A 26,941-nucleotide genomic window follows, 5' to 3' on the forward strand; every position below is an offset into this window, starting at 1 on the left:
CAAAATTCTAATTTTCTACCCCGTCCTTTCATTTCATGATCCATTTTTCTACATCATCCCTCACTTGATTTGTAGCCTGTTGTTTGTATTACCTCATTTTGATCCTGGAAATCCTTATTTAACTCTTGGATTTCATGGTCAACCTTTTGATTCATTTCTGACTTACAAACTTCTAATTTCTTACCCCATTCTTTTGTTTCATAATCTGTTTCCCTGCAACATCTCTCAGTTTTTAGCGTCAAGATTTTTAACATTTTGTTCTAAAACATTAAACGTACCATTAATTTGAGCTATTCCTATGCTGACTTCTTTTAACCTCATATCTACTTTATTTTGAGTTTTGTTTAATTCCTTCTTATTTAGTTTTTGTTCTTGTGAAATTAATTTTCTTAATTCCGTCTCATATTCTTTTTGTTGTTGCAAAATTAATTTTAGCATAGACAAATATCCTAATCGTCCTGAGTTGGCAAAGTGTCAGCTGATGTTGTACCATGACTTACTTCCTTTTCTCCAGACAGTTTACTAATACTAATGTTTCAATTACAAATTTTAGACTGCTATATGCAGTTACTTTTCAATCTCGACATACTGCCGCTGATTCTCGTAGCTGTGGGCCACACCACTGTCTGCAATTTCGCTGTTGTGGTGTGCAGAAGTTGACAAGTTATATGCACCCTGTACTGTTAACTGCTCTCACGTCTTCTGTACATTTATATGAAGAGCTCTTTATGGTAATAATATACAGTCTTACTTATAGAAAAAGTTAATGACCATGATAAGTAGCATGATAAAGAGATTTGATCGAAAGTGCTATTGATTTGAACTGTTTTTATTTTTGCTGTTGTTATTTCAAAGCGACATTTTCCATTTTACAACTGAGGAACTGTAATATTTGAAATTTGGAAATTTGTGGTAAGTTCTACGAAACCAAGCTGCAGAGGTCATCAGTCCCTGGGCTTACACACTACTTAATCTAATTTTAGGTAACTTACACTAAGGACAACACACACACCCATGCCCAAGGGAGGACTCAGGACTCGAACCTCCAACAGGGAGGGAGCCGCACGAACCGTTGCGATGCGCCCTCGACCGCATGGCTACCCCTCACAGCAGTATTTGAAAAGTGTAAGAAACATGTATTCACATTATGTTACAAGGTCAGGTTTATTTAGAAACGAAGCATGCTCTCTCTGTAAAACTCCCGTACTGGACTGTAAGTGCTGCAAAAATTAATAAACGAAAATACGTTAGAGGAGATTCACAAACTTTCAAAAGCCATCTATTGGTTTTTCGTTTGTATGTATATGTACCTGTTAGCTAACCAATTGTGTATACAACCCTTTTCGTTCAATTATAATCCAAAATCAATTTTGGCTTCTTACCAGTCCTGCCACTGATTTCATTGTCACAGTGGAGAGTACTCATTAGTACAACATTCTTATTTCTCTTAGAAATATAATTGACCACAGGATAGTGATATGTTAAGTAAACCGAAGAGCTATGATCGTCCTTGTTGATCATTTTTGTGGAAGTTCTAGCATATTTTTCTGTATTATATCTCTCAAGGTCGTTAATTTTCTTTTGAGCAATAGTTGTACCAAATTATATCAAGCAAAAATAGTGTTACATGACATTCTGATCTCTTAATTCTTAAGTGAGACCAGTAATTACTCAGATTCTCTGATTTTTATGGTGCTGCTCCTCTCTTCTTTCCTATATAAATTTGGGCACCCAGTATGTATCAAGATTCGCTGTCACCAGAATGTATGTTTTGAACCCATATTTTCTCAATTTACTAGGGATATGCTATTTGAATGGACAGCCACCTCTAAATTCTGCAAACTGCTCGTTGATAGTAACATTAACTCATGGATTAAAAAGTTGAGTATGGGCTTCTACCAACTTTCCCAGGTACTACGAATTGCAGCAAGTTTAATGGTATGTTGTCTTTCCTCTCTAGTTGAGTTCTTATCAAATCACAGGACACGCATTATTATACAGAATGTTCGATTAGGCATGGTGCTCGAAATACGAAAGTCATAACATTATGTCCACCGCCCATCGTGACGTTGGATGCTGCCTGGTGGCGTTGTAGACATGTACCGCGGTAATAAAAGGATATAAGCAGAGCAGACATGGACGAGGAATCACCACAGCGAAGGTATGGGCTGCAAGTAGGGAAAACCATTGAGATAAGAGACTTTGACAAAGGTCAGATTATTATTATGCAGAAATTGAGAACGAGTATCTCGAAAACGGCGAAGTTGGTCGAGTGTTCACATGCTACTGTCGTGAGCATCTATGGAAATAGGTAGGACAGTGAAACTGCCACAAGGCGCTAAATGGTTGGGTATCTACGACTATTCACAGAACGTGGGGTTCAGAGGCTTATCTGCTCTGTAAAGTAGGATAGATGGGTGATCTGTGGCATCTCTGGCTAAAGAGCACAATGCTGGTGCATGCATAGATGTTTTGCAGAAAATTGTTCATCGTACATTGTTGAACATGGAGCTCCATAGCACACCACCCTTCATGTATTCACATGTTGACCAAATCAACCGCGAATTATGACTGCAGTGAGCACAGGACCATCGGAATTAGACCGTCTATTAATGGAAACGTGTCGGCTCTTCAGGTGAATCACATTTTTGCTACACTAGGTCAATGGTCGTCTCCACAAACGCCGTCATGATGGTGAACAGCGGCTCGAAACCTTCAGCGCGCCATGGAGGCAGGCTCGTGGGAGTAGTTTTATGCTCTGTGAGACGTTCTTCTGCGATTGCATGGGAGCTGTGATAGTAATGGAAATATACTGACAGCTGCGAGTCAAAAATGGTTCAAATGGCTCTGAGCACTATGGGACTTAACAGCTGAGGTCATCAGTCCCCTAGAACTTAGAGCTACTTAAACCTAACTAACCTAAGGACGTCACACACATCCATGCCCGAGGCAGGATTCGAACTCGCGACCATAGCGGTCGCGCGGTTCCATACTGAAGCACCTAGAACCGCCCGGCCACCACGGCTGGCCAGCTGCGAGTCACCTGCAGCCCTTCATGCTTGATGTCTTCCCTGATGGCAATGCCGTCTACGGGCAGTATAATTGTCTGTGCTACAGTGATTTGAGGAGCATTACAGTGAACTGACATTGATTTCTTTGCGACTAATTTCGTCTGATGTAAATCTTATGGAACTCATCTGGGTCGCTATGGGGCGCTATCATCGTGTTTGCAAATCAGCGGCCTGTTATTTACGTGAATTACATGACCTGTGTACCTGTGCATAGACATCTAATGCCACAACCTCCACAAACTTACCAACAAACTGTTGGTTCAAATGGGTTCGAATGGCTATGAGCACTATGGGACTTAACATCTGAGGTCATCAGTCCCCTAGAACTTAGAACTACTTAAACCTAACTAACCTAAGGACATCACACACATCCAAGCCCGAGGCAGGATTCGAACCTGCGACCATAGCAGTCGCGCGGTTCCAGACTGAAGCACCTAGAACTGCTCGGCCACACTGGCCGGCAAACTGTTGGTTCTCTGATATACACAATAAGTGATGTATTTCGTTCCAGAGACGGACAAACAAGATATTAAGGAAGCAGTCATAAAGTTTTGGCTCATCAGTGTATATTCTGTTCAGTATCCACATTCAACAAATTTTTTGTAAATGCTCCATGTGATAGATACAAACCCACAAGGAATAAAAGTCCTAAATATCCTAAATATGGGCGATAAACAGAATCATCCATATTTGTCTAATGTTGACCATAAACTCTATGCCCCTCAATATTTGGCATCTCTATTTATTATTTTGAAGTGCTGAACAAAATACTGTTTCAAATGAACTTTTTATGTCACTTATTCTGCTGGTTATGTACCTGGGATACTCTTGATGATATTCGAAGATGATAGGCAGCCATGTTCGCTGGTGGATGTAACTGCCATTATATCTTCAAATTTTTAAAAAGAAAAGACTGCGCATTATTTTGCACAGGCTGTGGACTGTCATCACTGACATCGAAACACTTGCTTTCGGATGCAGTGCTGACATGATTTCCAAACTTCGGCAATGTTCCTTCATCAGCTGAAACATCTACTAGTTCTTATAAATCAATATCAGTCAAAGATCTAATTGTCATAGTGTCACAACTCAAAGTGAGCAGAAACAATAAAGAGTCAAAAAACTGAGAAGCACTTAACAATGTCGTGGAAAAAATGAGAAATAAGCCCAGTGTCGTAAAAGTAGTTTGTTGACTATTCAAAGTAAACTGGAACGATAAAAATCGTTATTATAAAAAAGTATAACAAAAAACTAAGACATATTTCACATCAGAGTAGTCACACTTACGTCAGATCATTATGATGAAGTCATTATGTATGTCATTTTGATGGTTTATAACCAAACTATAAAATGTTTTAAAAAATTTTAGACACATATTGCTCTCGCATTTTCAGACAAAGTCATCGAACTTCATAAACTTATTTTGGTATTTAAATAATGAGAAACGATATTTGTAACTATTTTGTGTCATATAGGCTTGAACAGAACATAGAAATTAATATCCCTAAACATTTTGAAAATAATTAGATCACTATGTTAGACGATTGCAGGTTAAAACATTTGGACATTAATGTACACTCCTGGAAATTGAAATAAGAACACCGTGAATTCATTGTCCCAGGAAGGTGAAACTTTATTGACACATTCCTGGGGTCAGATACATCACATGATCACACTGACAGAACCACAGGCACATAGACACAGGCAACACAGCATGCACAATGTCGGCACTAGTACAGTGTATATCCACCTTTCGCAGCAATGCAGGCTGCTATTCTCCCATGGAGACGATCGTAGAGATGCTGGATGTAGTCCTGTGGAATGGCTTGCCATGCCATTTCCACCTGGCGCCTCAGTTGGACCAGCGTTCGTGCTGGACGTGCAGACCGCATGAGACGACGCTTCATCCAGTCCCAAACATGCTCAATGGGGGACAGATCCGGAGATCTTGCTGGCCAGGGTAGTTGACTTACACCTTCTAGAGCACGTTGGGTGGCACGGGACACATGCGGACGTGCATTGTCCTGTTGGAACAGCAAGTTCCCTTCCCGGTCTAGGAATGGTAGAACGATGGGTTCGATTACGGTTTGGATGTACCGTGCACTATTCAGTGTCCCCTCGACGATCACCAGTGGTGTACGGCCAGTGTAGGAGATCGCTCCCCACACCATGATGCCGGGTGTTGGCCCTGTGTGCCTCGGTCGTATGCAGTCCTGATTGTGGCGCTCACCTGCACAGCGCCAAACACGCATACGACCATCATTGGCACCAAGGCAGAAGCGACTCTCATCGCTGAAGACGACACGTCTCCATTCGCCCCTCCATTCACGCCTGTCGCGACACCACTGGAGGCGGGCTGCACGATGTTGGGGCGTGAGCGGAAGACGGCCTAACGGTGTGCGGGACCGTAGCCCAGCTTCATGGAGACGGTTGCGAATGGTCCTCGCCGATACCCCAGGAGCAACAGTGTCCCTAATTTGCTGGGAAGTGGCGGTGCGGTCCCCTACGGCACTGCGTAGGATCCTACGGTTTTGGCGTGCATCCGTGCGTCGCTGCGGTCCGGTCCCAGGTCGACGGGCACGTGCACCTTCCGCCGACCACTGGCGACAACATCGATGTACTGTGGAGACCTCACGCCCCACGTGTTGAGCAATTCGGCGGTACGTCCACCCGGCCTCCCGCATGCCCACTATACGCCCTCGCTCAAAGTCCGTCAACTGCACATACGGTTCACGTTCACGCTGTCGCGGCATGCTACCAGTGTTAAAGACTGCGATGGAGCTCCGTATGCCACGGCAAACTGGCTGACACTGACGGCGGCGGTGCACAAATGCTGCGCAGCTAGCGCCATTCGACGGCCAACACCGCGGTTCCTGGTGTGTCCGCTGTGCCGTGCGTGTGATCATTGCTTGTACAGCCCTCTCGCAGTGTCCGGAGCAAGTATGGTGGGTCTGACACACCGGTGTCAATGTGTTCTTTTTTCCATTACCAGGAGTGTATTTAACACTTTCAGAGATAATTACAGTAGTGTGCTAGACCGATGTTGAGGATGCCAACTATCATCATTGAGTGTCACACTTCATCAACTATAATACAGACTGAGTTAAATCATGACTTAATTATTGTAAATTATGAAAACGTGCCAGAACAGGGGTTCATACATACATACATACACCCATGATGAACATAGCATGTTGTACCTTAAAACATTCCCTATATTTCAGTACACTATTGTACAGTTTGTAGATAGATTTGTCAGTTAATTAATTAAATTTTCATTTGACCATTAATACAGATATTAATTACGTAAAATCAAATGTCACTACTGAATAGAGATCAAAAAGACACTTTGTGTGAGAAGGTAAAATTTAATGTTAATTGTTCATTTGTGATGTTTTATTTGTTCAAATGTTTGTGAAATCTTATGGGATTTAACTGCTGAGGTCATCAGTCCCTAAGCTTACACACTACTTAACCTAAATTATCCTAAGGACAAACACCTAGACCCATGCCTGAGGGAGGACTCGAACCTCCCTAGGGACCAGCCACACAGTCCATGACTGCAGCGCCTTAGACCACTCGGCTAATATTGTGCGGCTATGTTTTCCTTGTTGTAGATGTTGAGTGTATGTGTGAATAATTTGTATTTAAACTATTTATGACGAAAGTCTTAGAATTCAAGTATCATGTGTTGTCTGAGAAGGCTCATTGGAGAGAGACATTCCTCTCAGCATGTAAATATTAATCTGTAAGTTGCATATATTTTAAATGGTGGTCCAATCTATTCATTTCATTTATTTGGCTGGGCTGAAAACAGGCATATGAGTGGGCGCAAATGGCCATTTCAGGTCATTCTGTTCCAAGCCAGTGTAGAGGTAACTTGAGTCTGTCTGGAAGGATTTGATGTAATGAAATAATAGAATTTTGGTGACAAGTGGCCGCATGGTACTCAAATATTTGCGAGGAGTTAGTAAAATTTGGTACTGAGTTGAACAGAGAATTTGGCAATGGATTGGCACTCAACTTTGGTGAGCATCTGGCGAAGTGCAGCATGAGAGTTAGAAATATTGTGAGTGCTTTTAAGATTTGCTGTGAGTTAGCCTGCAAGATTCTATGAACGCTGGTAGGTGTTTATCTTATTACCGAACTGTAACCCACCTGTGAGTTAGCTATGATTAAGGAATAGTTAATGCAATATGGAATTTTATGACACTCGCATATTAGACAATTAGTTGAATTGTGGGAATCTGTTTACATTTGTATCTGATTTATCAATCTTAACTGCACTTGATTTGTTATTTGTTTCTTCTTCATTTGCATACGTTTTTAGGGCCACCATTTCTTTTCATTTTGTGCTTTTCAGATGAATAAATCACAATTTTATAAGAATTCAAACCTCTAGTGTAGCCAACCATTACTTATCCTAAAACATACATAATACACAGAGGCCTGGGTTTCATGACCATTACAGTCGTAGGGTAGAGTTGCGGTGTTGAGTTGTTGTCAGGACGATTGTCGATGCTTGTTTGTAGATACATCAGCAATAGTCATATATTTTACTCAAGCACAAACTACAGCACTCATAGCAACACTCATCAGTGGCAACATCCTTCTATGGGTGCGTGCTTAAATCAGTGAGTGTGGAGGCATTGAAGCAAGCAGGTAGCCTGCAGCCTGTAGCCTGTTATGATGCCCATGGTGGCAGGAAAGCTGATGTAAGGAATATGCAGCAGCATGTGTGTCCCATCTGTGCACAGCTCTGCAACTCAGGGCAATGGCAGAGGTTCTTGTAGAGGAAAGCAGCTCTCGTCAGTGGTATCCACAATTGCGAGTGAAGGTGTACAGCAACAGTTTGCCCATCCATCTGAAGAAGGCTGAACAGCTGTACTGCCATGGACTCGAATGGCTGCCCACTAGGACAGAAGGCTGGTTGTGGCTGAAGTGAGCTCAGAGGTGGCCCACCAGATGGAAGACGCTAATTCCACAACAACTGACTTAGAGCATAGCAGGCCTGCTGTTGGTAGAAGCCAGTCATGTGGTGATAGCTCATCAACCAGTGTAGACCTCCTTTTGTAAGTGGTGGCTGGTGGACTGAAATCCCTTTGGCTGAAAATGATGGGTATTTATAGTGGTTCGGTGTACAGTTATTTCTTCAAAGCACTGCTTTCAACTACATAGCCCATAAGAAGCCCATGATTTGGAGGTGTAGTAACTATCCCACCAATGTTGCCATCATTTTACCTTTCTACTGTGTCATCACAGCCCACGATCTAAAAACCTGTCAGTGGCGTTGCTACATCTTATGTAACAGTGTTGTGGTCGACTATGTACTCGCCTTTTTCCCTGGCCTTTTGCAATAGCTGTGGCAGTATTTCTGTTTTAGTCTCTGGGGCACACTGCCTTTTCGAATACTGACCATGCAGGTGGAGAGGCTTGCATTTTCACATGAAACTGAGGGCTATGCTGGCTGTAGTGAGGCTACTGGCAGGGTCTCCCTTGCCAGACAGGCCCCAGCATATGAGTTAGATGAAGAGTGTCCTACAGTGTCCCATCTCTCCCTCATCCACTCCCATTTCATTCCCTAGTTGCCCAGATATCCACCTCAAGCTGTGATGCAAAACATGTCGAAGGATGTGTGGCACATGGGAAGATATGTCATGAATAGGTAGCAACCACCCTTCTGCTGAGTAGTTGGTCTTGCACCACATGGGGTTCCGTGGTGTCAGCTGAATGGATCCCCAGTTCTTGTGCGACCAAAATGGTGAACACAGAAAACAAAACAAAAACTGAGGGACTTGATGTTTCCTTAAACACGCAACCATTATGACCAAAACCAATGGAAGTTATTTCTACAATTGGATTGCCTGACAGGCTAGTCCAAGAACTGAGAACTGCTACTGAGAAGTTGGACCAGGTCAATATCAAAACCTGGTCTGGACTTCTGAGGAGGAAACTTCTCAAATAACAAAATGAGAAGATAGGTAAAGAATAGCTTCATAAACATAAATGGAGGGAACTAAAAGGTCTTGAACTTAAGACCTCGGAAAAAAGACTGCCTGATCAGATCCTTTCTACCTCTAACACAGGGGAAAAAGAGAGAAGGGAGAATCTAATTCTCACACTTCTCAGCATAAATGGATCCAGAAACAGCTGAGGCAGGAAATAGTGAAGCAGACCTATAGTAGTGCAGTCTCCATTTTCTTGATGGTGGTTATACAACAAGGATGTCTACTTTCAACATAACCTCACAACAGGTGGAGCTCGTTCATATGGCTTTCTCTAAGAAGTTTGGGGTGGCTGCAGGTTGAAGTCAGAAATTCAAAAGGGTTCTGTCTGGACAACGTGCTCTTACCATTGTCTGCGAGAGGATGTAAAGAGTGAATTGTCCTGAGGAGATAGTGCCCAAGATACCTTTGTGGGAGGAGGCAAAGCTGATCAAGACTATGGTTGAATTCTTCAAGACCGCAAAGATATCAATCTGGGTACTGAAACTTTTTAAGAATACTCCTCCTAAAACTCTTTTCGAGAAAGTACAAGCCCAGAACCAGAAAGTCTGGACAGAGGACTGGAGAGTTCAAACAATTTGAACAGTCAATTCGCTGGGAAAATTTTAAAATCCACATCAGACGACTGGAGAGTTATTTCAGAAAGGTTATATCTGATGGCCAAACCCTTGTGATGGAAGTTGGCAAAAAATACCTGATGGTAATGCTGAAACAGGACCTGAAATTCCGCTTAGAATTCTCGCAGGTTGCCATCAGGATATTCGTAGATATTGGAAACGATCATGGTGGCAGGTTTGATGTTGAAAATGCTGCAGATAAAACTGTGACACAGTAAACAGGCAACTGCCTCCTAAGGCCAGCTGGTGTGGCCGAGTGGTTCTAGGCGCTACAGTCTGGAACCCCGCGACCGCTATGGTCGCAGGTTCGAATCCTGCCTCGGGCATGGATGTGTGTGATGTCCTTAGGTTAGTTAGGTTTAAGTAGTTCTAAGTTCTTGGGGACTGATGACCTCAGCAGTTAAGTCCCATAGTGCTCAGAGCCATTTCAACCAACTGCCTCCTAAGCCATCTTCTAGGAAGACAGGACACTGACATGCCCTGATCTAGGAATTCTGTCTATATAAAAGGGATGTCCCAGGTCTTGTGGGAACTACGAATATAAATAATTCCAGAATGTGCGTTTATGTTAAGAATGGAATTTCGCTCATGCTGATGGCGGCCTTCTGTACCAGGGATTTAGAGACCATCAGGGTGAAACGACCTGCGGAACAGAGCATAAAAGAAATTGTATTGGCCTCAACTAACCTTCCTTACAAAGACAGTGCTTCTCCTTCTCAGGAAGTGAGAACACATGTAGATAGCTGCTCACAGCAGAATGAGCAACTGCTCGTTGGTTGTGATGCCAGTTCCCACAACCTTGTATGGAAGTAGCGACACCAATATCAGAGGTGAGTACCTTCTTAAAGTTCTAATCGACAACAACCTGGAGATCCTGAATTGGGGCAGGGAACCTACATTCAGGAACATAAGAAGGGAAGATGTAATTGACATAACTTTTGGGTCCATAGTAATGTGTAGCTACGGCAAACAATGGCATGTGGCATTGGAACCATCTCTGGTACTGGGTGCCACAGAAGTTGTATACCTGCAAGGAGGAGGTGGGCTGAAATGGCCATTAGAGGGCACTATGACCATACAGCGCTGCGCTCGTGTGACGAGACCGCCGTCATGTGAATACAGCAGCCAATAGCATTCCACATGGCTGTTATATAGGTGGCCACCCAGCACACAGTTGGTTAGTTCAGTGCTTGGACTTCATATTGTCGCATCTATCTTTGCTGCACTAGGACTGCTTGATAACTGCTTTGCTTGTCGCCTAGTTACTCTCTTTGGTCATGTCTTAGACTTGTCTCTCTGCTGCTCTTGGCCTTGTTGTCATCACTGTGCCGAAGGCTTTGCTTAACACCTCATTTTCCGCAGTCGTCTGTCGCATTTCACTCACCTACCGTTAGTTTGGGTTACTTTTCTGCAGGCAATTCTCCCACCAGGCTCATCCCTAGATGTCTCCATTTCTTACAGAGCTCCGAAATGCGCACCGATATCCAATTAGATGCGAATATAACACCATCCTTACATGACCAAGTGTATATTATTTTTCAACACAATAAACTTTACCGACAGCCATACATTTTAAGATATTTTATTTTATTTCGAACGCAACCAGTTTCGGCAATTCATTTTGCCATCTTCAGGCCCCATACGCTTTTATCGAATCAACGAGCTTATCGTTTAGAGCCATAAAACTGGATATCGTGAATCCCAATCGTTGTGCAGTTGACTCATAAGAACGCTTGAGTTGCTGTCACGCTTTTGTATGAGTCAGTTGCACAACGATGGAATTCACGATATCCAGTTTTATGGCGCTATACGATAAGCTTGTGGATTCGAAAAAAGGCTAGGGGGTCTGAAGATGGTGGAATTAATTGCCGAAACTGGTTGCGTTCGAAATAAAATAAAATATCTTAAAGGGTACGGCTGTCAGTAAAGTTTATTGTATTGAAAAGTGCGTACCAGCCCATGTCCCCTGGCGATAATGAACCGACAGAGAAGTGTATATCATGTTTGAGTTGAAGCAAGTGTAGGAAAATAGACTGGGACTCTTATAGGAAAGACTTCAACCCACGCTTAACAGAAGTCAGAACTTCGATAAGAAAGCCAGTAAAGTTTGTCAGACACAGTGACATCTGCCACTATGACCTCATATTTAGAAAACTGCCCAATCACAACGAAATGCACAAACAGGAATGATCTTAATGGAACAACAACCTGGAATTGCAAACGAAGCAGACAGAAAGACCGTTCAACCTTGCAAGAAGGAAAGGACAGTGAGGAAAATATCATTAAGCCATTGCAAATACAACATTGTGATCAAGAAAGCGAAAATATCATCCTTGGAGGTATTCTGTGATGAAGTGGAAGGTACCGCTACTTGCGCCAGACTTCACAAAATCCTCACCAGAGTAGCAACTAATCCAGTAGGTACTCTAAGGGAGAAGGATGCTGAGCACACAAGGACAGTTTATGACACATTGAATGTGTTCCTCGAGACACATATTTCCCTCAGGGCTCTCTGGCACAGACAAAGTTTGTCTCTAAGCAGCACTGGTTTACAGGTAATCAGAGGGAGAACTGAGAATCAGCCGCATAATGTGCCGATTTCAAAAAAATCCACTGGGCAGTGAGAATACCTCAACCCCTCAAGTCGCCAAACCCAGATGGTATCTTTCCATCTGTACTGCAACAAGCAGGAGATAGTTTAATTAGACTCCTATGTAGGCTGCTTATGGTTAGCCTAGATACAAAAACCATTCGTAATGCTTAAGGGACAGTGAAGGTTGTTTTCATTCTGAAGCCAGAAACAATAGATCATGCCAAGGCCAAGGAATCACACCGATCTGTCTGTTCTTCATTATTTGTAAGACACTAGAAAAAGAAGTTAATGTGCACCTCGAAAAAATAGATTGAAAGATGCATATTTATTTGGACATATTTTTCGTAAGAGTTTATCCTGGCAACTAGGTAGGATTTTTTATCATTTTCATATTCCTTCTTTATCATATTCTACTTGGATCAATAGCTATAGTAAGAGATCTGTGGGGTATATGTTTTATTTAATCCTAACTTTCCCTTAATAATCAACGGCCTCTATTTTATGAACACACCCTGTCTTTTATGAAATCCATTCCTTTAGTTTGCATTTGGGCTACGGCCAATTTTCTGCTCTTTATGAGCTTAAAATGGAGGGCTGAACCATTGGAATGCACAGGATAATAGCAGAGGGGGTGAAGTGGGGGTGGGGGATCAAATGGTTCAAATGGCTCTGAGCACTATGGGACTTAACATCTATGGTCATCAGTCCCATAGAACTTAGAACTATTTAAACCTAACTAACCTAAGGACATCACACAACACCCAGTCATCACGAGGCAGAGAAAATCCCTGACCCCGCCGGGAATAGAACCCGGGAACCCAGGCGCAGGAAGTGAGAACGCTACCACACGGCCACGAGCTGCGGACGGTGGGGTATCGAAGAACAATGACAGAAATACGATGTTGCAGTGTCTGTGTTATTCCGATTACGATGCAAAATTCCTTTGGACATGCATGGATGTTCAAAGGAGCAGGCATTGTGGCTACCACAGCCGTTACAAAACACGTCAAATGAATTTGCAATTGCGAATAAGGACCACCGTCAGCTGTAGAATGGAATAATGACAATCAAAATTTGTGGCAGACCGGGACTCGAACCCGGCTTTCGCGCTTATCGCGAGCGGTCGCCTTACCATTCTTTTTTTTTATCTCATTTTGTTCGTGATTGTTCGTTCTATTTGTTCGGAGCAGACGTCCCATGATGCTTGTTCAAGATTATCATTGATCTGTTTACTTAGTTTTTTTGTTACAGAGGGCAGCCAACCCTCTGACCAAACACATTGAGCTATCGTGGCAGCGGCCCCATTTTGCTATCCCCTTGCACGACTCACGTCCAGACCCATATGCCGTCAACCATGCGTCTACGACCTAAACTGGTACATCCATTATGTATGTTCCCGTACAGGTCAGACGTTGTACTTCAAAGTCACTTCCCCAGTTGTTGTTGTGGTGGTCTTCAGTCCTGAGACTGGTTTGATGCAGCTCTCCATGCTACTCTATCCTGTGCAAGCTTCTTCATCTCCCAGTATGTACTGCAGCCTACATCCTTCTGAATCTGCTTAGTGTATTCATCTCTTGGTCTCCCTCTACGATTATACCTCCACACTGCCCTCCAATACTAAATTGGTGATCCCTTGATGCCTCAGAACATCCCTTCTTCTAGTCAAGTTGTGCCACAAACTCCTCTTCTCCCCAATCCTATTCAATACCTCCTCATTAGTTATGTGATCTACCCATCTAATCTTCAGCATTCTTCTGTAGCACCACATTTCGAAAGCTTCTATTCTCTTCTTGTCCAAACTATTTATTGTCCATGTTTCACTTCCATCCATGGCTACACTCCATACAAATACTTTCAGAAACGAGTTCCTGACACGTAAATCTATACTCGATGTTAACAAATTTCTCTTCTTCAGAAAAGCTTCCTTGCCATTGCCAGTCTACATTTTATGTCCTCTCTACTTCGACCATCATCAGTTATTTTGCTCCCCAAATAGCAAAACTCCTTTACTACTTTAAGTGTCTCATTTCCTAATCTAATTCTCTCAGCATCATCCGACTTAATTCGACTACATTCCATTATCCTCGTTTTGCTTTTGTTGTTGTTCATCTTATATCCTCCTTTCAAGACTCTGTCCATTTTGTCCAACTGCTCTTCCAAGTCCTTTGCTGTTTCTGACAGAATTACAATGTCATCGGCGAACCTCAAACTTTTTATTTCTTCTCCATGGATTTTAATACCTACCCCGAATTATTCTTTTGTTTCCTCCGCTGCTTGCTCAATATACAGATTGAATAACATCAGGGAGAAGCTACAACCCTCTCTCACTCCCTTCCCAACCACTGCTTCCCTTTCATGTCCCTCGACTCTTATAATTGCCATCTGGTTTCTGTACAAATTGTAAAAAGCCTTTGGCTCCCTGTATTTTATCCCTGCCACCTTCAGAATTTGAAAAAGAGTATTCCAGTCAACATTGTCAAAAGCTTTCTCTAAGTCTACAAATGCGAGAAACGTAGGTTTGCCTTTTCTTAATCTAGCTTCTAAGATAAGTAGTAGGGTTAGTATTGCCTCATGTGTTCCCGTATTTCTACGGAATCCAAACTGATCTTCCCTGAGGTCGGCTTCTGCCAGTTTTTCCATTCATCTGTAAAGAATTCGCTTTAATATTTTGCTTCCGTGACTTATTAAACTGATAGTTCGGTAATTTTCACATCTGTCAACGCCTGCTTTCTTTGGGATTGGAATTATTATATTCTTCTTGAAGTCTGAGGGTATTTCACCTGTCTCATACATTTTGCTCGCCAGATGGTAGAGTTTTGTCAGGACTGGCTCTCCCAAGGCTGTCAGTAGTTCTAACGGAATGTTGTCTACTCCTGGGGCCTTGTTTCGACTCAGTTCTTTCAGTGCTCTATCAAACTCTTCATGCAGCATCATATCTCCCATTTCGTCTTCATATACATCCTCTTCCCTTTCTATAACATTGCCCTCAAGTAAATCGCCCTTGTATAGACCCTCTATATAGTCCTTCCACCTTTCTGCTTTCCCTTCTTTGCTTAGAACTGGGTTTCCAACTGAGCTCCTGATATTCATACAAGTGGTTCTCTTTTCTCCAGTATCGGCAGATAAATACGATGTTGCAGCGCCTGTGTTATTATGATTACGATGCAAAGTTTTTTGGACATGTAGCATGGTTTACGACAAATGGAAGTTGGGGCCACCTGTGAGTCGTACACGGATAGCCAAATGCTAAGGCAATCGCTCACGATAAGCGGAAAATCTGGGTTCGTTCTACAGTTGATGGCAGTCCTTATTCTAATTGCGAATTCGTTTGATATGAATGACATATGGTGGCAGAGGAACCCAGCCCTCTTTGTGTCGATGTACGTGACATGGAGCATTAACTGGAACCATCTTTCCGGCGGAATTCGTGGACGAGAGTCCATTGGTTGCCAGAAGTTCACATAGTAAGCTTCGAGTTCTTCCTAGAAGACCTCTCAGTAAAACGGATGAGCGAGGAATCCGTAGAGCATGCTCTTTGACGTGAGCCGATTTGGCCTTTGTGTTGCTCCCATTAGGTAGGCCCATGATTGGCTGGAATGTGAAACAAAAAATGCGTCGTCTCGGGGATGCTGAGGAGAGAACGGTGGGCAGTTGAAGACGAAGCAAGCTACAGTTCGGACTTGTTGGAGATGGTGTTGCCTGGTGGGGAGAAGCTGTGCAGCTGTACCATGAGGCAATGATTGTGAGATTCAATGAAACTGTTTAATGAACTGCTACTAGTTAGGTCGTGATCAGAGCTTGTTTGTAGTCACAATTATTTGTACGAAAACCTTTCCGAATTGCTGAAATCTCTGTCATGCTATTAGTTAAATTCCTTGCACTGTCGTGTTTTAGGTTGATCAGTATGTTCGTTCTCTTGCTTCAATAATTGTAACTCATACCCATTTTCCTCTTGCTCTGTTCTTGTCCCGTGCAAATCAGTTAACGAAACTGTAAGTTTATTAGCCTCGCAAATCTCAGTGAAGGAGTAACGGCAACTCACTCTCTTATTCTTTGCCCTCAACAGAGCTTATCGCTGTTGCAGCGTGTTGGTTCATGCACAAGCTTATAAAATCCTTTCCATTATTTAAATAGAGGCACCCTCCATGCTGATCGTTTTGTCTGCTATACTATTGTCTGGTGTTCACTTCGTAAGGGATAGTAGCATTTAAGAACATTGCTTCTTATGTAATTCAAATTTTCTTTATATAAAAGTAACTCTTATAAATCCAGAGGTCTGAATTCAATCTTTTACTTCGAACCCCACCCCCTGCCAGGTCATTTTCAGATGCATCATTCAACAGAGTTATAAAGGTGTGTGGTACAGCTAAACATTGTGTTTGTCCCCCAAAGGCCACACTGTGCATCTTGTTTGTGTTGAGCTAGGTTAAAGAAATTGTTTTACATGTACTAAGGGCAGAAATTCCTCCTACTTTAATTACCACAGTGTGGCCGTTGCACTTATTGGGAATGACGCCATCATCAATGAATGTGTTAAAAGAACAATAGCAATTGGTGACTAAGGGATTACTGTCACATTTTCGCTGATTTGCAGCGATAAAAGCAGATTAAAATCACTACCATCAGATCATTCCATGCTGCCAAACACTAAACTCACAGCTGACAGCTCATATAAATTATGGTGATCCTACCATAGGATAGTTCTATGTAGCGCTTGTGATCACAGTATCAGCTCATGAAAAAAAAATTTGTATGTAAGTAATCTTTTCCTTTAGCTTTCACAAGGCAATTCTGGCTTGATTGTTTTCCGAGTTCTCTGAGTTGAAAACGAAACAATATTTCTGTGCATAATGCATTGTTCATGGCTTTTATATCGTTACCGACTTTATTCACGTACTGTTTGGCTGTTTGTAGCTTGAGAGAGTTTCTGAAATAGGTTACATGACAAAAATACACATATCAAAAAGAGTTTTGCATTACCTCTGTTCCGAGAGTTCCGGAACCTGTACAGAAAATTGGAATAGAGATCAACATTTCTGCCCTTTTTATTGCTCATGAAAACCACACATTGCATGTTGTACCACCAACACAGAGAGACCTTCAGAGGTGGTGGCCCAGATTTCTGTACACACCAGTACCTCTAATACCCAGTAGCACGTCCTCTTGCATTGATGCATGCCTGTATTCGTTGTGGCATACTATCCACAAGTTCGTCAAGGCCTGTTGCTCCAGATTGTCCCAATCCTCAATGGCGATTCGGCCTAGATCCCTCAGAGTGGTTGTTGAGTCATGTTGTCCATAAACATCCCTTTTCAATCTATCCCACGCATGTTCGATAGGGTTCATGTCTGAACAAAATGCTGGTTACTCTAGTCGAGCGATGTCGTTATCCTGAAGGAAGTCATTAACAAGGTGTGCACGATGGGTGCGCGAATTGTCGTCCATGAAGACGAATGCCACGCCAATATGCTGCCAAGATGGTTGCGCTATTGGTCAGAGGATGGCATTTGTGTATTGGACAGCCGTAACGGCGCCTTCCATGAGCACCAGCGGCCTATGTCGGCCCACCATAATGCCACCCCATAAACAGCAGGGAACCTCCACCTTGCTGCACTCGTGGACAGTGTGTCTAAGGCTTTCAGCCTGACTGGGTGTTCTCCAAACACATTCAGACGGTTTGGTTGAAGGCACATGCGACACTCATTGGTGAAGAGAGTGTGGTGCCAATCCTGAGCGGTCCATTCGGTATACTGTTGGGTCAAAATGTACCGCACTGCATAGAGTGGTTGCAAAGATGGACCTCGCCATGGACGTCAAGAGTGAACCTGCACGTCTTGCAGCCTTTTGCGCACAGTCTGAGCCGTAAAGCGATGTCCTGTGGCTACAGGAAAAGCATTATTCAACATGGTGGCGTTGCTGTCAGGGTTTCTCCGAGCCATAATCCGTAGATAGTGGCCATCCACTGCAGTAGTAGCCCTTGGGCGGCCTGAGCGAGGCATGTCATCGACAGTTCCTGTCTCTCTGTATCTCCTCCACAACAACATCGCTTTGGTTCACTCCAAGATGCCTGGAAACTTCCCTTGTTGAGAGCCCTTCCTGGCACAAAGTAACAATGCGGACGCGATCGAACCGCGATATTGACCATCTAGGCAAGGTTGAACTACAGACAACACGAGCCATGTACTTCCTTCGTGGTGGAATGACTGGAACTGATTGGCTGTCGAACCCCTCCGTCTAATAGGCACTGCTCATGCATGGTTGTTTACATCTTTGAGTGGGTTTAGTGACATCTCTGAACAGTGAAAGGGACTGTGGGAACTGGGGTGATGCAAAACTTTTTACGACGTTTAAGGTACTTGTGTGAGGCAATTATAATTGCCTCGTGTTGTCTAGTTTAATTTCATGATGAGAGTGTCAACGCGATTATGAGCTGGGAGCAGTGCTTGTCCGGGCTCAATTGAAGAATAGGTTTTGCAGGAAGTCGTAACCAGCGAAAGTTCGCGGAATATGGGTGGCGAGGTCACTAGTCCACAGAGTCTGTTACCGGTCGACGGTGCCTAGAAGGGTACTACTGAAGAAAGCATGGATGAAACATGGGACGTGAGGGCTGAGGGTCAAGAAAGTGGCATATAGGTCACAGACTGGCCATTGTGTTGGACAGACTTCACTGAAACAACAGAGAACAATGTGCTTGGGTACACCACAAGATTTCCCTCCAGTCTTTCACTTTAGAAGCTTACAAGCTATGTTGTCAGAAATAAAAATACAGGCGAAAATACATAAAATGAAATAAAAGACTTGGCGAGGCAACTACAGAAAAACTGAAGGAACAGGAAATGAATACCTAACAAAGGTTAGATGAATTTATAGCAGATAACTGAGGTATTGTCGAGAGCCTTCAATCGGAACTTGCCAGAATTAAATCCAGTTTAGATAATGTTAACACGTGGCGTGAGACAGCGTGGTAAATAATACGAATGTTAACAAGTGGCATGAGAGGCCATGGTAAATAATACGAAACAAGTCAACGACTTCAGACATCAACTTTCAGTTCTAGAAACTAACAGTGGATCACGATCCAAAACCATGATGGTTGATCCAGCTGTTGTGCAGGACGTCGTGACCGAGGTTAATAAAGAACAAACAGAGATGCTGTGTGAAGTGTGTCAGCACGTAACTCAACATGAACTGATTTTAAACCAGCAGTGTGTCATTGTGACGAAAGTGTGCAGTCAAACAGAGGTACTCACAGCCACATTAGAGCAGTTATCAGTGCTTGAGTACGCTAGTACAAACAGAACAGGACCGACTCGACTAAATTGGCGGAGAGAAAGGAAGCACATTCTTGCTGCAAGTCAAGGAAAACTAAATCGAGATCAATGAAAGACATCGTGAATCGTTAGATGAATTGTACAAGGTAGCCGTACTTGGTGAACAGTTGCTGGAACTACAGGAAAATGACCATTCAGATGCGAAGAAAAGGAGACACTATGAATCAGATGAACTCCGAGAATTTGAAAAGAGATTGGCAAGGATTTTGGGTCCGATGTCTCTTAATAGGGATGTTCCGAACGATTCAATCGACGAATTCAAAGATGACGGAAATTGGAGGCATTTCCTCACAGTTCAAAAACACAGACTGTTTCCCCATTAAATAAACAATTTGCACTCTCTTATTTTTCATTACGCAATTTGACAATATATTTCGCCTGTCTTGGAATCCATCGTTAAATATGAATATCGTGTGTGCACATTTTCATACAGACGCAGCGGCAAGAATGCGCAATACTTATGCAGGACTGCAAAACGTATGCAGAATTTCGTGCATCCTTCCTGGCCAAATATTAGTCAGAGAGTACGCAGGATCACATCAAACTGAACATTTTGATGACAGAAGCATACAGTGATTTATGACGTCAGAATACTACTCTTTCTTTAAGACATGGTACAGCGTGATCAATATCTTAACGCACCCTATGACCCACCAGAATTAATTCAGATCTGTTTGATGGAACTGCCTTATCGGCTTCAGAGAGAAATGATGGTTGGGAGCAGCAAAATGAATGACATTCGTGGTTTTCAGTCTCTTTTATAGGACCTGGGCTACAAATGTAACACTGTACCAAATCCACCAGTTTCCCCTGTTAACAATCAATACTGCGTTTCTCGTCACTCAAGTGAGATGCAAAGAGGACCACGATGTCATTATTCAAGATGTAGCAATGGTTGAAGAAGTCAAAATGGATAGAGAGACCTCAGGCTGCTGTGAAATCGATACAGTGATCAAAGAAACTTTGATTGCCCTAGTCCACCAGGAGAAGAGAAAGTTGTAGAGAGGGAAGTAGACATTCATGATACAGTACCCAGCCATAATGTCCCATATGAGGAAGAACAACACAATAGCAGAGCCTGACTGAAAAAATTAAGAGAGAGAGAATTCATAGATTTTAGAAAACACAATATTGATTTGGAAATAGACTTTGAGTAGAAGGAGCAGTAGTTTATCTATGATCAGTTTAAAGGAATAGAACAGACAGGGAAGAAATACAGTATCCCAATGGGCGCAAGAAGAGGCACCAGTAAACCGCGTCATCAGTGATTCATTGAATTAAGGGACAAGTGCAGAAGAGGAAGGAGTGCCAAGACTAGAGGATACGGGATTGTAAGTTCTTTGTTGGAAAAAATCTTTAGTGAGAACGCACCAATTGTCAAGGAAGCACCAATTCTGTGTTGTAAGTTCTTCAACATTTATGTGAAACCCTTCAGGGTCTAGAGAATTATTGAAGCGAAAAGTCTACCTATCCGAAAATCTAAGAATATACAACATGAAGTTAATCTAACAAAATTTTAGGAATAAGCACAGGGAATAAATGGTGAGACAAAGTCCTGCCCACCTGTTCATTCTAATTGAACATGGATTGTATGTGACCTATATTAACCAGTGGTTCTTACATAGATAGGGTGTTGCTGCATTGACCACTTGCGCTGTGTTTCAGCTGTTGTGATCGCTCATGTTTGTGACATTGGAGAACATGTTGGTACCGCACTTCTCATTTGTTTCTTAGAAATATTCTTTAACTTCAAGAAGTCATATGTCGAGCCCAATCGTTAGTGGAGCAGATTGAGCAAGTGAAATCGGTTCAAGGTTTCCTTAATGGCCATATGCAATAGATGCAGTTTGCTGATGTTCATAATGCTTGGGAAGCACTGAGGATACTGCAGTCGACATGCAGTCGCTGGGATCGATGCAGGTCCTGCAATTATGTAGGAAGTTTGCGCTCTCTGTTGCAGGAAGGAACAAGTTTTGCTTGACACGAGTGGGGGGCGGAGGGGGGGGGGGGGACAGCAAGGATTTATGCGCTGCAGCTTATAGTTATGAGTGATAATGGAATTACGAATCTGAATGTGGAAAGAAGGAAATGATCAAAGCAAACTATCCATGCAGCAACAGGCATCACAGAAGTTGAGCACTAATGTGTTCAAACGAGTATGTCTACACCTTCCTATTTGCAACTCCTGGTTATTCAAAGAAGTATTATACGATGCTTTTACGTTTGAGGAACGCTGTTGACCGTTATTACACTACTGGCCATTAAAATTGCTACATCACGAAGATGATGTGCTACAGACGCGAAATTTAACCGACAGGAAGAAGATGTTGCGATATGCTAATGATTAGCTTTTCAGAGCATTCACACAAGGTTGGCGCCGGTGGCGACACCTACAACGTGCTGACATGAGGAAAGTTTCCAACCGATTTCTCATACACAAACAGCAGTTGACCGGCGTTGCCTGGTGAAAGGTTGTGGTGATGCCTCGTTAAGGAGGAGAAATGCATACCATCACCTTTCCGACTTTGATAACGGTCGGATTGTAGCCTATCACGATTGCGGTTTATCGTGTCGCGACATTGCTGCTCGCATTGGTCGAGATCCAATGACTGTTAGCAGAATATGGAATCGGTGGGTTCGGGAGGGTAATAACGGAACGCCGTGCTGGATCCCAACAGCCTCGTATCACTAGCAGTTGAGATGACAGGCATCTTATCCGCATTGCTGTAACGGCTCATGCAGCCACGTCTCCATCCCTGAGTCAACAGATGGGGACGTTCGCAAGACAACAACCATCTGCACGAACAGTTCGACGACGTTTGCAGCAGCATGGACTATCAGCTCGGAGACCATGGCTACGGTTACCCATGACGCTGCATATCAGACAGGAGCGCCTGCGATGGTGTACTCAACGCCGAATCTGGTTGCACGAATGGCAAAACGTCTTTTTTTCGGATGAATCCAGATTCTGTTTACAGCATCATGATGGTCGCATCCGTGTTTGGGGTCATCGCGGTGAACGCACATTGGAAGCATATATTCGTCATCGCCATACTGGCGTATCACCCAGCATGATGGTATGGGGTGCCATTGATTACACGTCTCGGTCACCTTTTGTTCGCATTGACGGCACTTTGAACAGTGGACGTTACATTTCAGTTATGTTACGACCCATGGCTCTACCCTTCATTCGATCCAAGCAAAATCCTACATTTCAGCAGGATAATGCACGACCGCATGTTGCATGTCCTGTTCGGGCCTTTCTGGATACAGAAAATGTTCGACTGCTGCCCTGGCCAGCACATCCTCCAGATCTCTCACCAATTGAAAAGTCTGGTCAAGGGTGGCCAAGCAACTGGCTCATCACAATAAACCAATCACTACTCTTGATGAACTGTGGTATCATGTTGAAGCTGCATGGACAGCTGTACCTGTACACACCATCCAAGCTCTGTTTGACTCAATGCCCAGGCGTATCAAGGCCGTTATTATGGCCAGAGGTGGTTGTTCTGGGTACTGATTTATCAGGATCTATGCACCCAAATTGCGTGAAAATGTAATCACATGTCAGTTCTAGTATAATATATTTGTCCAATCAATACCCGTTTATCATATGCATTTCTTCTTGGTGTAGCAATTTTAGTGGCCAGTAGTGTAGTGTGTTTCAGGTTTGGGCTCCTCATTTGTGACGAGATGATAGATGCTGAGCTTGTTTCAGTGAATGAGATAAAGGCAGAGCATGGAAGGACCAGGAGATTGTTTTGTTGTGGTTTGGTGCCAATGAACAAAACCTAGAGATCACCCCTCCATCTTTGCTACGGTGTGTGTTGATATACATCTGCAATTTATCAGCTGCACCCTCATAAGGTAATTGTAAGGAAAACTCAGCCGCATGCTGCTGGAGAGTAGTGATAAGAAGCGCTACTTCACTTGAATGAATGACTGACAGATAGCGGTAGCCTTTTATTGCGTGACAGATGATATGTGCTTGCTTACTGCTCGTTACTGGAATGTGTGTGGGCAGTGGTTTAGTATCCAACCTTTCCTGCCACTTATATGACAAAAACCTATTCTAAGCGTGGAAAACACCTCATTCTCTGATGATTTTTTAAATTTTTGTCTTAGGTAATGTAAATTGTTAATAAATAAGTTTTGTGTTGTTTGACAGGTAAGTTATACTTGATTAGAATTCAAATAAAATAGGCTTAATTTTGTTAAGTAAGACTGTAAACGAGTTATACTTGATTTACATTGTACAGAAGACAGAATCTAATGTAAAGCAAGTCGTCTTATTTTTTTGTTCGTTTCAAACTCAGGTCTGAGTTAGTTCTAATTATGTAAATTTATGTAAATATTCTTCCTCATTTTTAAAAATTATTGTGTAGGCCCCTGTTGCTAGCACCACTAATCACAAGAACATTTAGTGGGATTTGTAATATTTCATCTGATTATCGTGTTCTGTATTGTGATGGCGAGTCATCAGAGATGGGAACGCTGCTGGCATTACTGCTATATTCTGGTGTTGGGCCAGCACAGCCTAATGGGACCAAAGCAGAGCTTGTTGGGGAGGTCTGTACTCTTGGCTGGGCAGGCAGTGACCTTGGGAGTGGATGAGCAACTCTACCCACAGCTGACATGTTGCATAGGGCCAGCTCAACGACCTTCACTGGAAACATTCAGTCGCCTGAGGCGACCCACCCTCGGCTGGCATGCTGCTGTTGCCATCTGGACCCACCTTGCACCATTTCTCCCATGAGACCTCTACAGTGGGTCCTCATTAGAGAACCCTACTGCCTCCACCATGTTGCTGCCTGCCAACGAAAGTGAAAGCGACACTTCTGAATGACATGAGGTTTGCCAACACTATGGCACCAGTTGCGTGGACCTCACCTGATTTTCTGTTATTGGAAGCCTATAAGCAATAGCTGGCGAAGAAGATGATAGCTCCTTTGACAGGGATGACTAAAGAAGATTTCTGTAGTCTGATTCATTGGACTCCCTGTTACAGCACACTAGATGCAAAGTGAGTTCCCTCAGAAACAGTTAGTGGTGGGGAACACTAGACAGTACACAGATCCCCAGTTCATCCACAAGGATATCAATAACTTGGAAATTAAAATCACCATCAGAAAGGCAGAGTGCTTGCTGATCCAGTGGTTTAGCTGCCATTTTCTTAATTTCCATCTAATTTTTGTGTGACGTTTTCCTTACTTAAGGGAAGAGTTGGTTGTGAGGGTAGGAGGGGACATCTTAGTGGGTCGTGAAGGTGTGCAGATATACAGTGTGTACATAAAGTCCCTTTACAACTTCAAAATTTTATTACAACAGCAGTTGTTGAAATATTTTAACAAAATTTCTTTTATTGTAATCATTGTTTACCAAAGTTTTTATATATACTAAAATTTTGTGTTTCAGATACTCTGTTGATGGAAGGAACTGAACGTCTATAAAATGGCAACTCCTCAAGAGAAGGCACAATGTGTGTCTTGGTTTAGTCAGACAAAATCAGATGTTCAGACTCAACGAAACTTCAGAACGAAGTATGGAAGAGGTCCACCATCGCGCCCTTCAATCCGTGCATGGCACAAAAAATTTATGGAGAGAGGGACAGTGTTGGATAAAGGGAGGAGTAGAAGACCAAGAACATCTGAGGAAAACATCGATCGCGTTTTAAACGTCTTCACTCGTTCACCTACGAAGTCCATCCGCACTGCTGGCAGACGGTTGCAACTACCACGTTCAACTGTGTATAAGGTCCTCCACAGGAACTTACTATTGTATGCTTACAAAGTGCAACTGTTGCAGACACTTGAGCAAAATGACAAGCCAAAACGGACAGAGTTTGCACTCAACATGCTAGTACGCCCTTCGGCGCATGAAGCATTTCTCAATTGAGTTTGTTTCAGTAACAAGGCAACTTTTCAAGTTTCTGGGTCATTAAACAGGCACAGTTTGAGAATCTGGGGATCTGAACACCACCATGTGACTAGGGAGCTTCACCAGGATAGTTCAAAAGTGAGCTTGTGGTGTGGAATCATGTAAAACCGAATAATTGGTCCATTTTTCTTCAACGAGTCAACAATTACTGCAGATGTTTACTCGAACTTCTGACTGAATATGTAGCACCACAACTGATTGACTTACAACCAACTGTCATTTTCCTGCAAGATGGTGCACCACCACATTGGGAACTGCATGTTCATCGGTTCCTCAGTGAAACGTTTCCAGGCAGATGGATTGCGAGGAATGGACCAATTCCTTGGCCATCGCATTTGCCAGATATCATTCCCTTGGACTTTTTTTTATGGGAGTATGTAAAAGCTATCGTGTATCAAACACAGATACGGGACATTGCTGACTTGAAGCAAAGGATCCGTAATGCCATTGCCACCATTGATTACGCTATGCTACAATGAACATGGCAAGAAATCGAGTACTTTCTTGATGTGCTTCATGCAACTAAAGGCGCCCATATAGAGGTCTATTAAACACTGTCAAAAAAAGCTTTTATAAACACTGATTACAGTAAAAGAAATGTTGTTGAAATATTTCAAAAACTGCCATTGTAATAAAATTTTGAAGTTTTAAAGGGACTTTATGGACACCCTGTATGTGTCTCAAGTTCGAAGTCTGTCCTTGATGACACCCAAGTAGTTTCACCGTCAAATGCAGCTTTTGCCCTACAGGTACAATGATACATGGATGTAGGCGAAGTTATACATGAATCTGTGCTCTTGGTTTTTGTGGAAGCATCACACTTGGCGACTGGCTTCTTAAGGACTGTCGCAAAAGAAATAGCAGATGCCAGAGGTTGAATAGCTTTGAAAGCTTTTTTTTTTTTTTTTTTTTTTTAGTTTCACCATAGGGAATATGTCTCATAACTTTCAACGTTTTTGAGGAAGAGTGTAAGAGTCGTCTGATTCGTGAGCTGGGCCTCCACAATGTCCACATGTAGCCCTCCTGTTACATGCCACAGCGGTGTGACCAAATCTTTGGCATTTAAAACATCACATTTGGTTGGGACCTAATGGTCGAACTTTAAGAAGGATATAGCCCGCAGGAGTATGTTAAGTGTCATTGACTCTCCTTATACAGTTCAGCACTTCCATGACACACGTTTTTCATTCTTCATGTAATTCCTCAGCGTCCATCTCCATTACATGGGGCAAGTAAGCATGCCTCTACAGAAGCTGAAGGTGTTATGCAATTCACTCATAACAGGACAGTCACCTCAGTTCTTGCATCCCAGAAGCATAGATTCTTGGTGTGGGCGGCAGTTTCAGCTAGAAATGTGCCATTACAAAGTCGTTTAACACTTTTAAAG

At 42.9% G+C, this 26,941-nt stretch overlaps 1 long non-coding RNA gene across 1 annotated transcript; it reads left to right on the forward strand.

Moving 5' to 3' along the window:
- Positions 1–447: 447 nt before the first annotated feature.
- Positions 448–26,206, forward strand: LOC126475346 (uncharacterized). Its single transcript, XR_007586708.1, has 2 exons — positions 448–1,125; positions 25,033–26,206. It is a non-coding gene; the product is annotated as an uncharacterized LOC126475346 (long non-coding RNA).
- Positions 26,207–26,941: the final 735 nt, after the last annotated feature.

This window comes from Schistocerca serialis, chromosome 4, assembly GCF_023864345.2.
Source record: "Schistocerca serialis cubense isolate TAMUIC-IGC-003099 chromosome 4, iqSchSeri2.2, whole genome shotgun sequence".
Lineage (NCBI taxonomy): Eukaryota > Metazoa > Arthropoda > Insecta > Orthoptera > Acrididae > Schistocerca > Schistocerca serialis.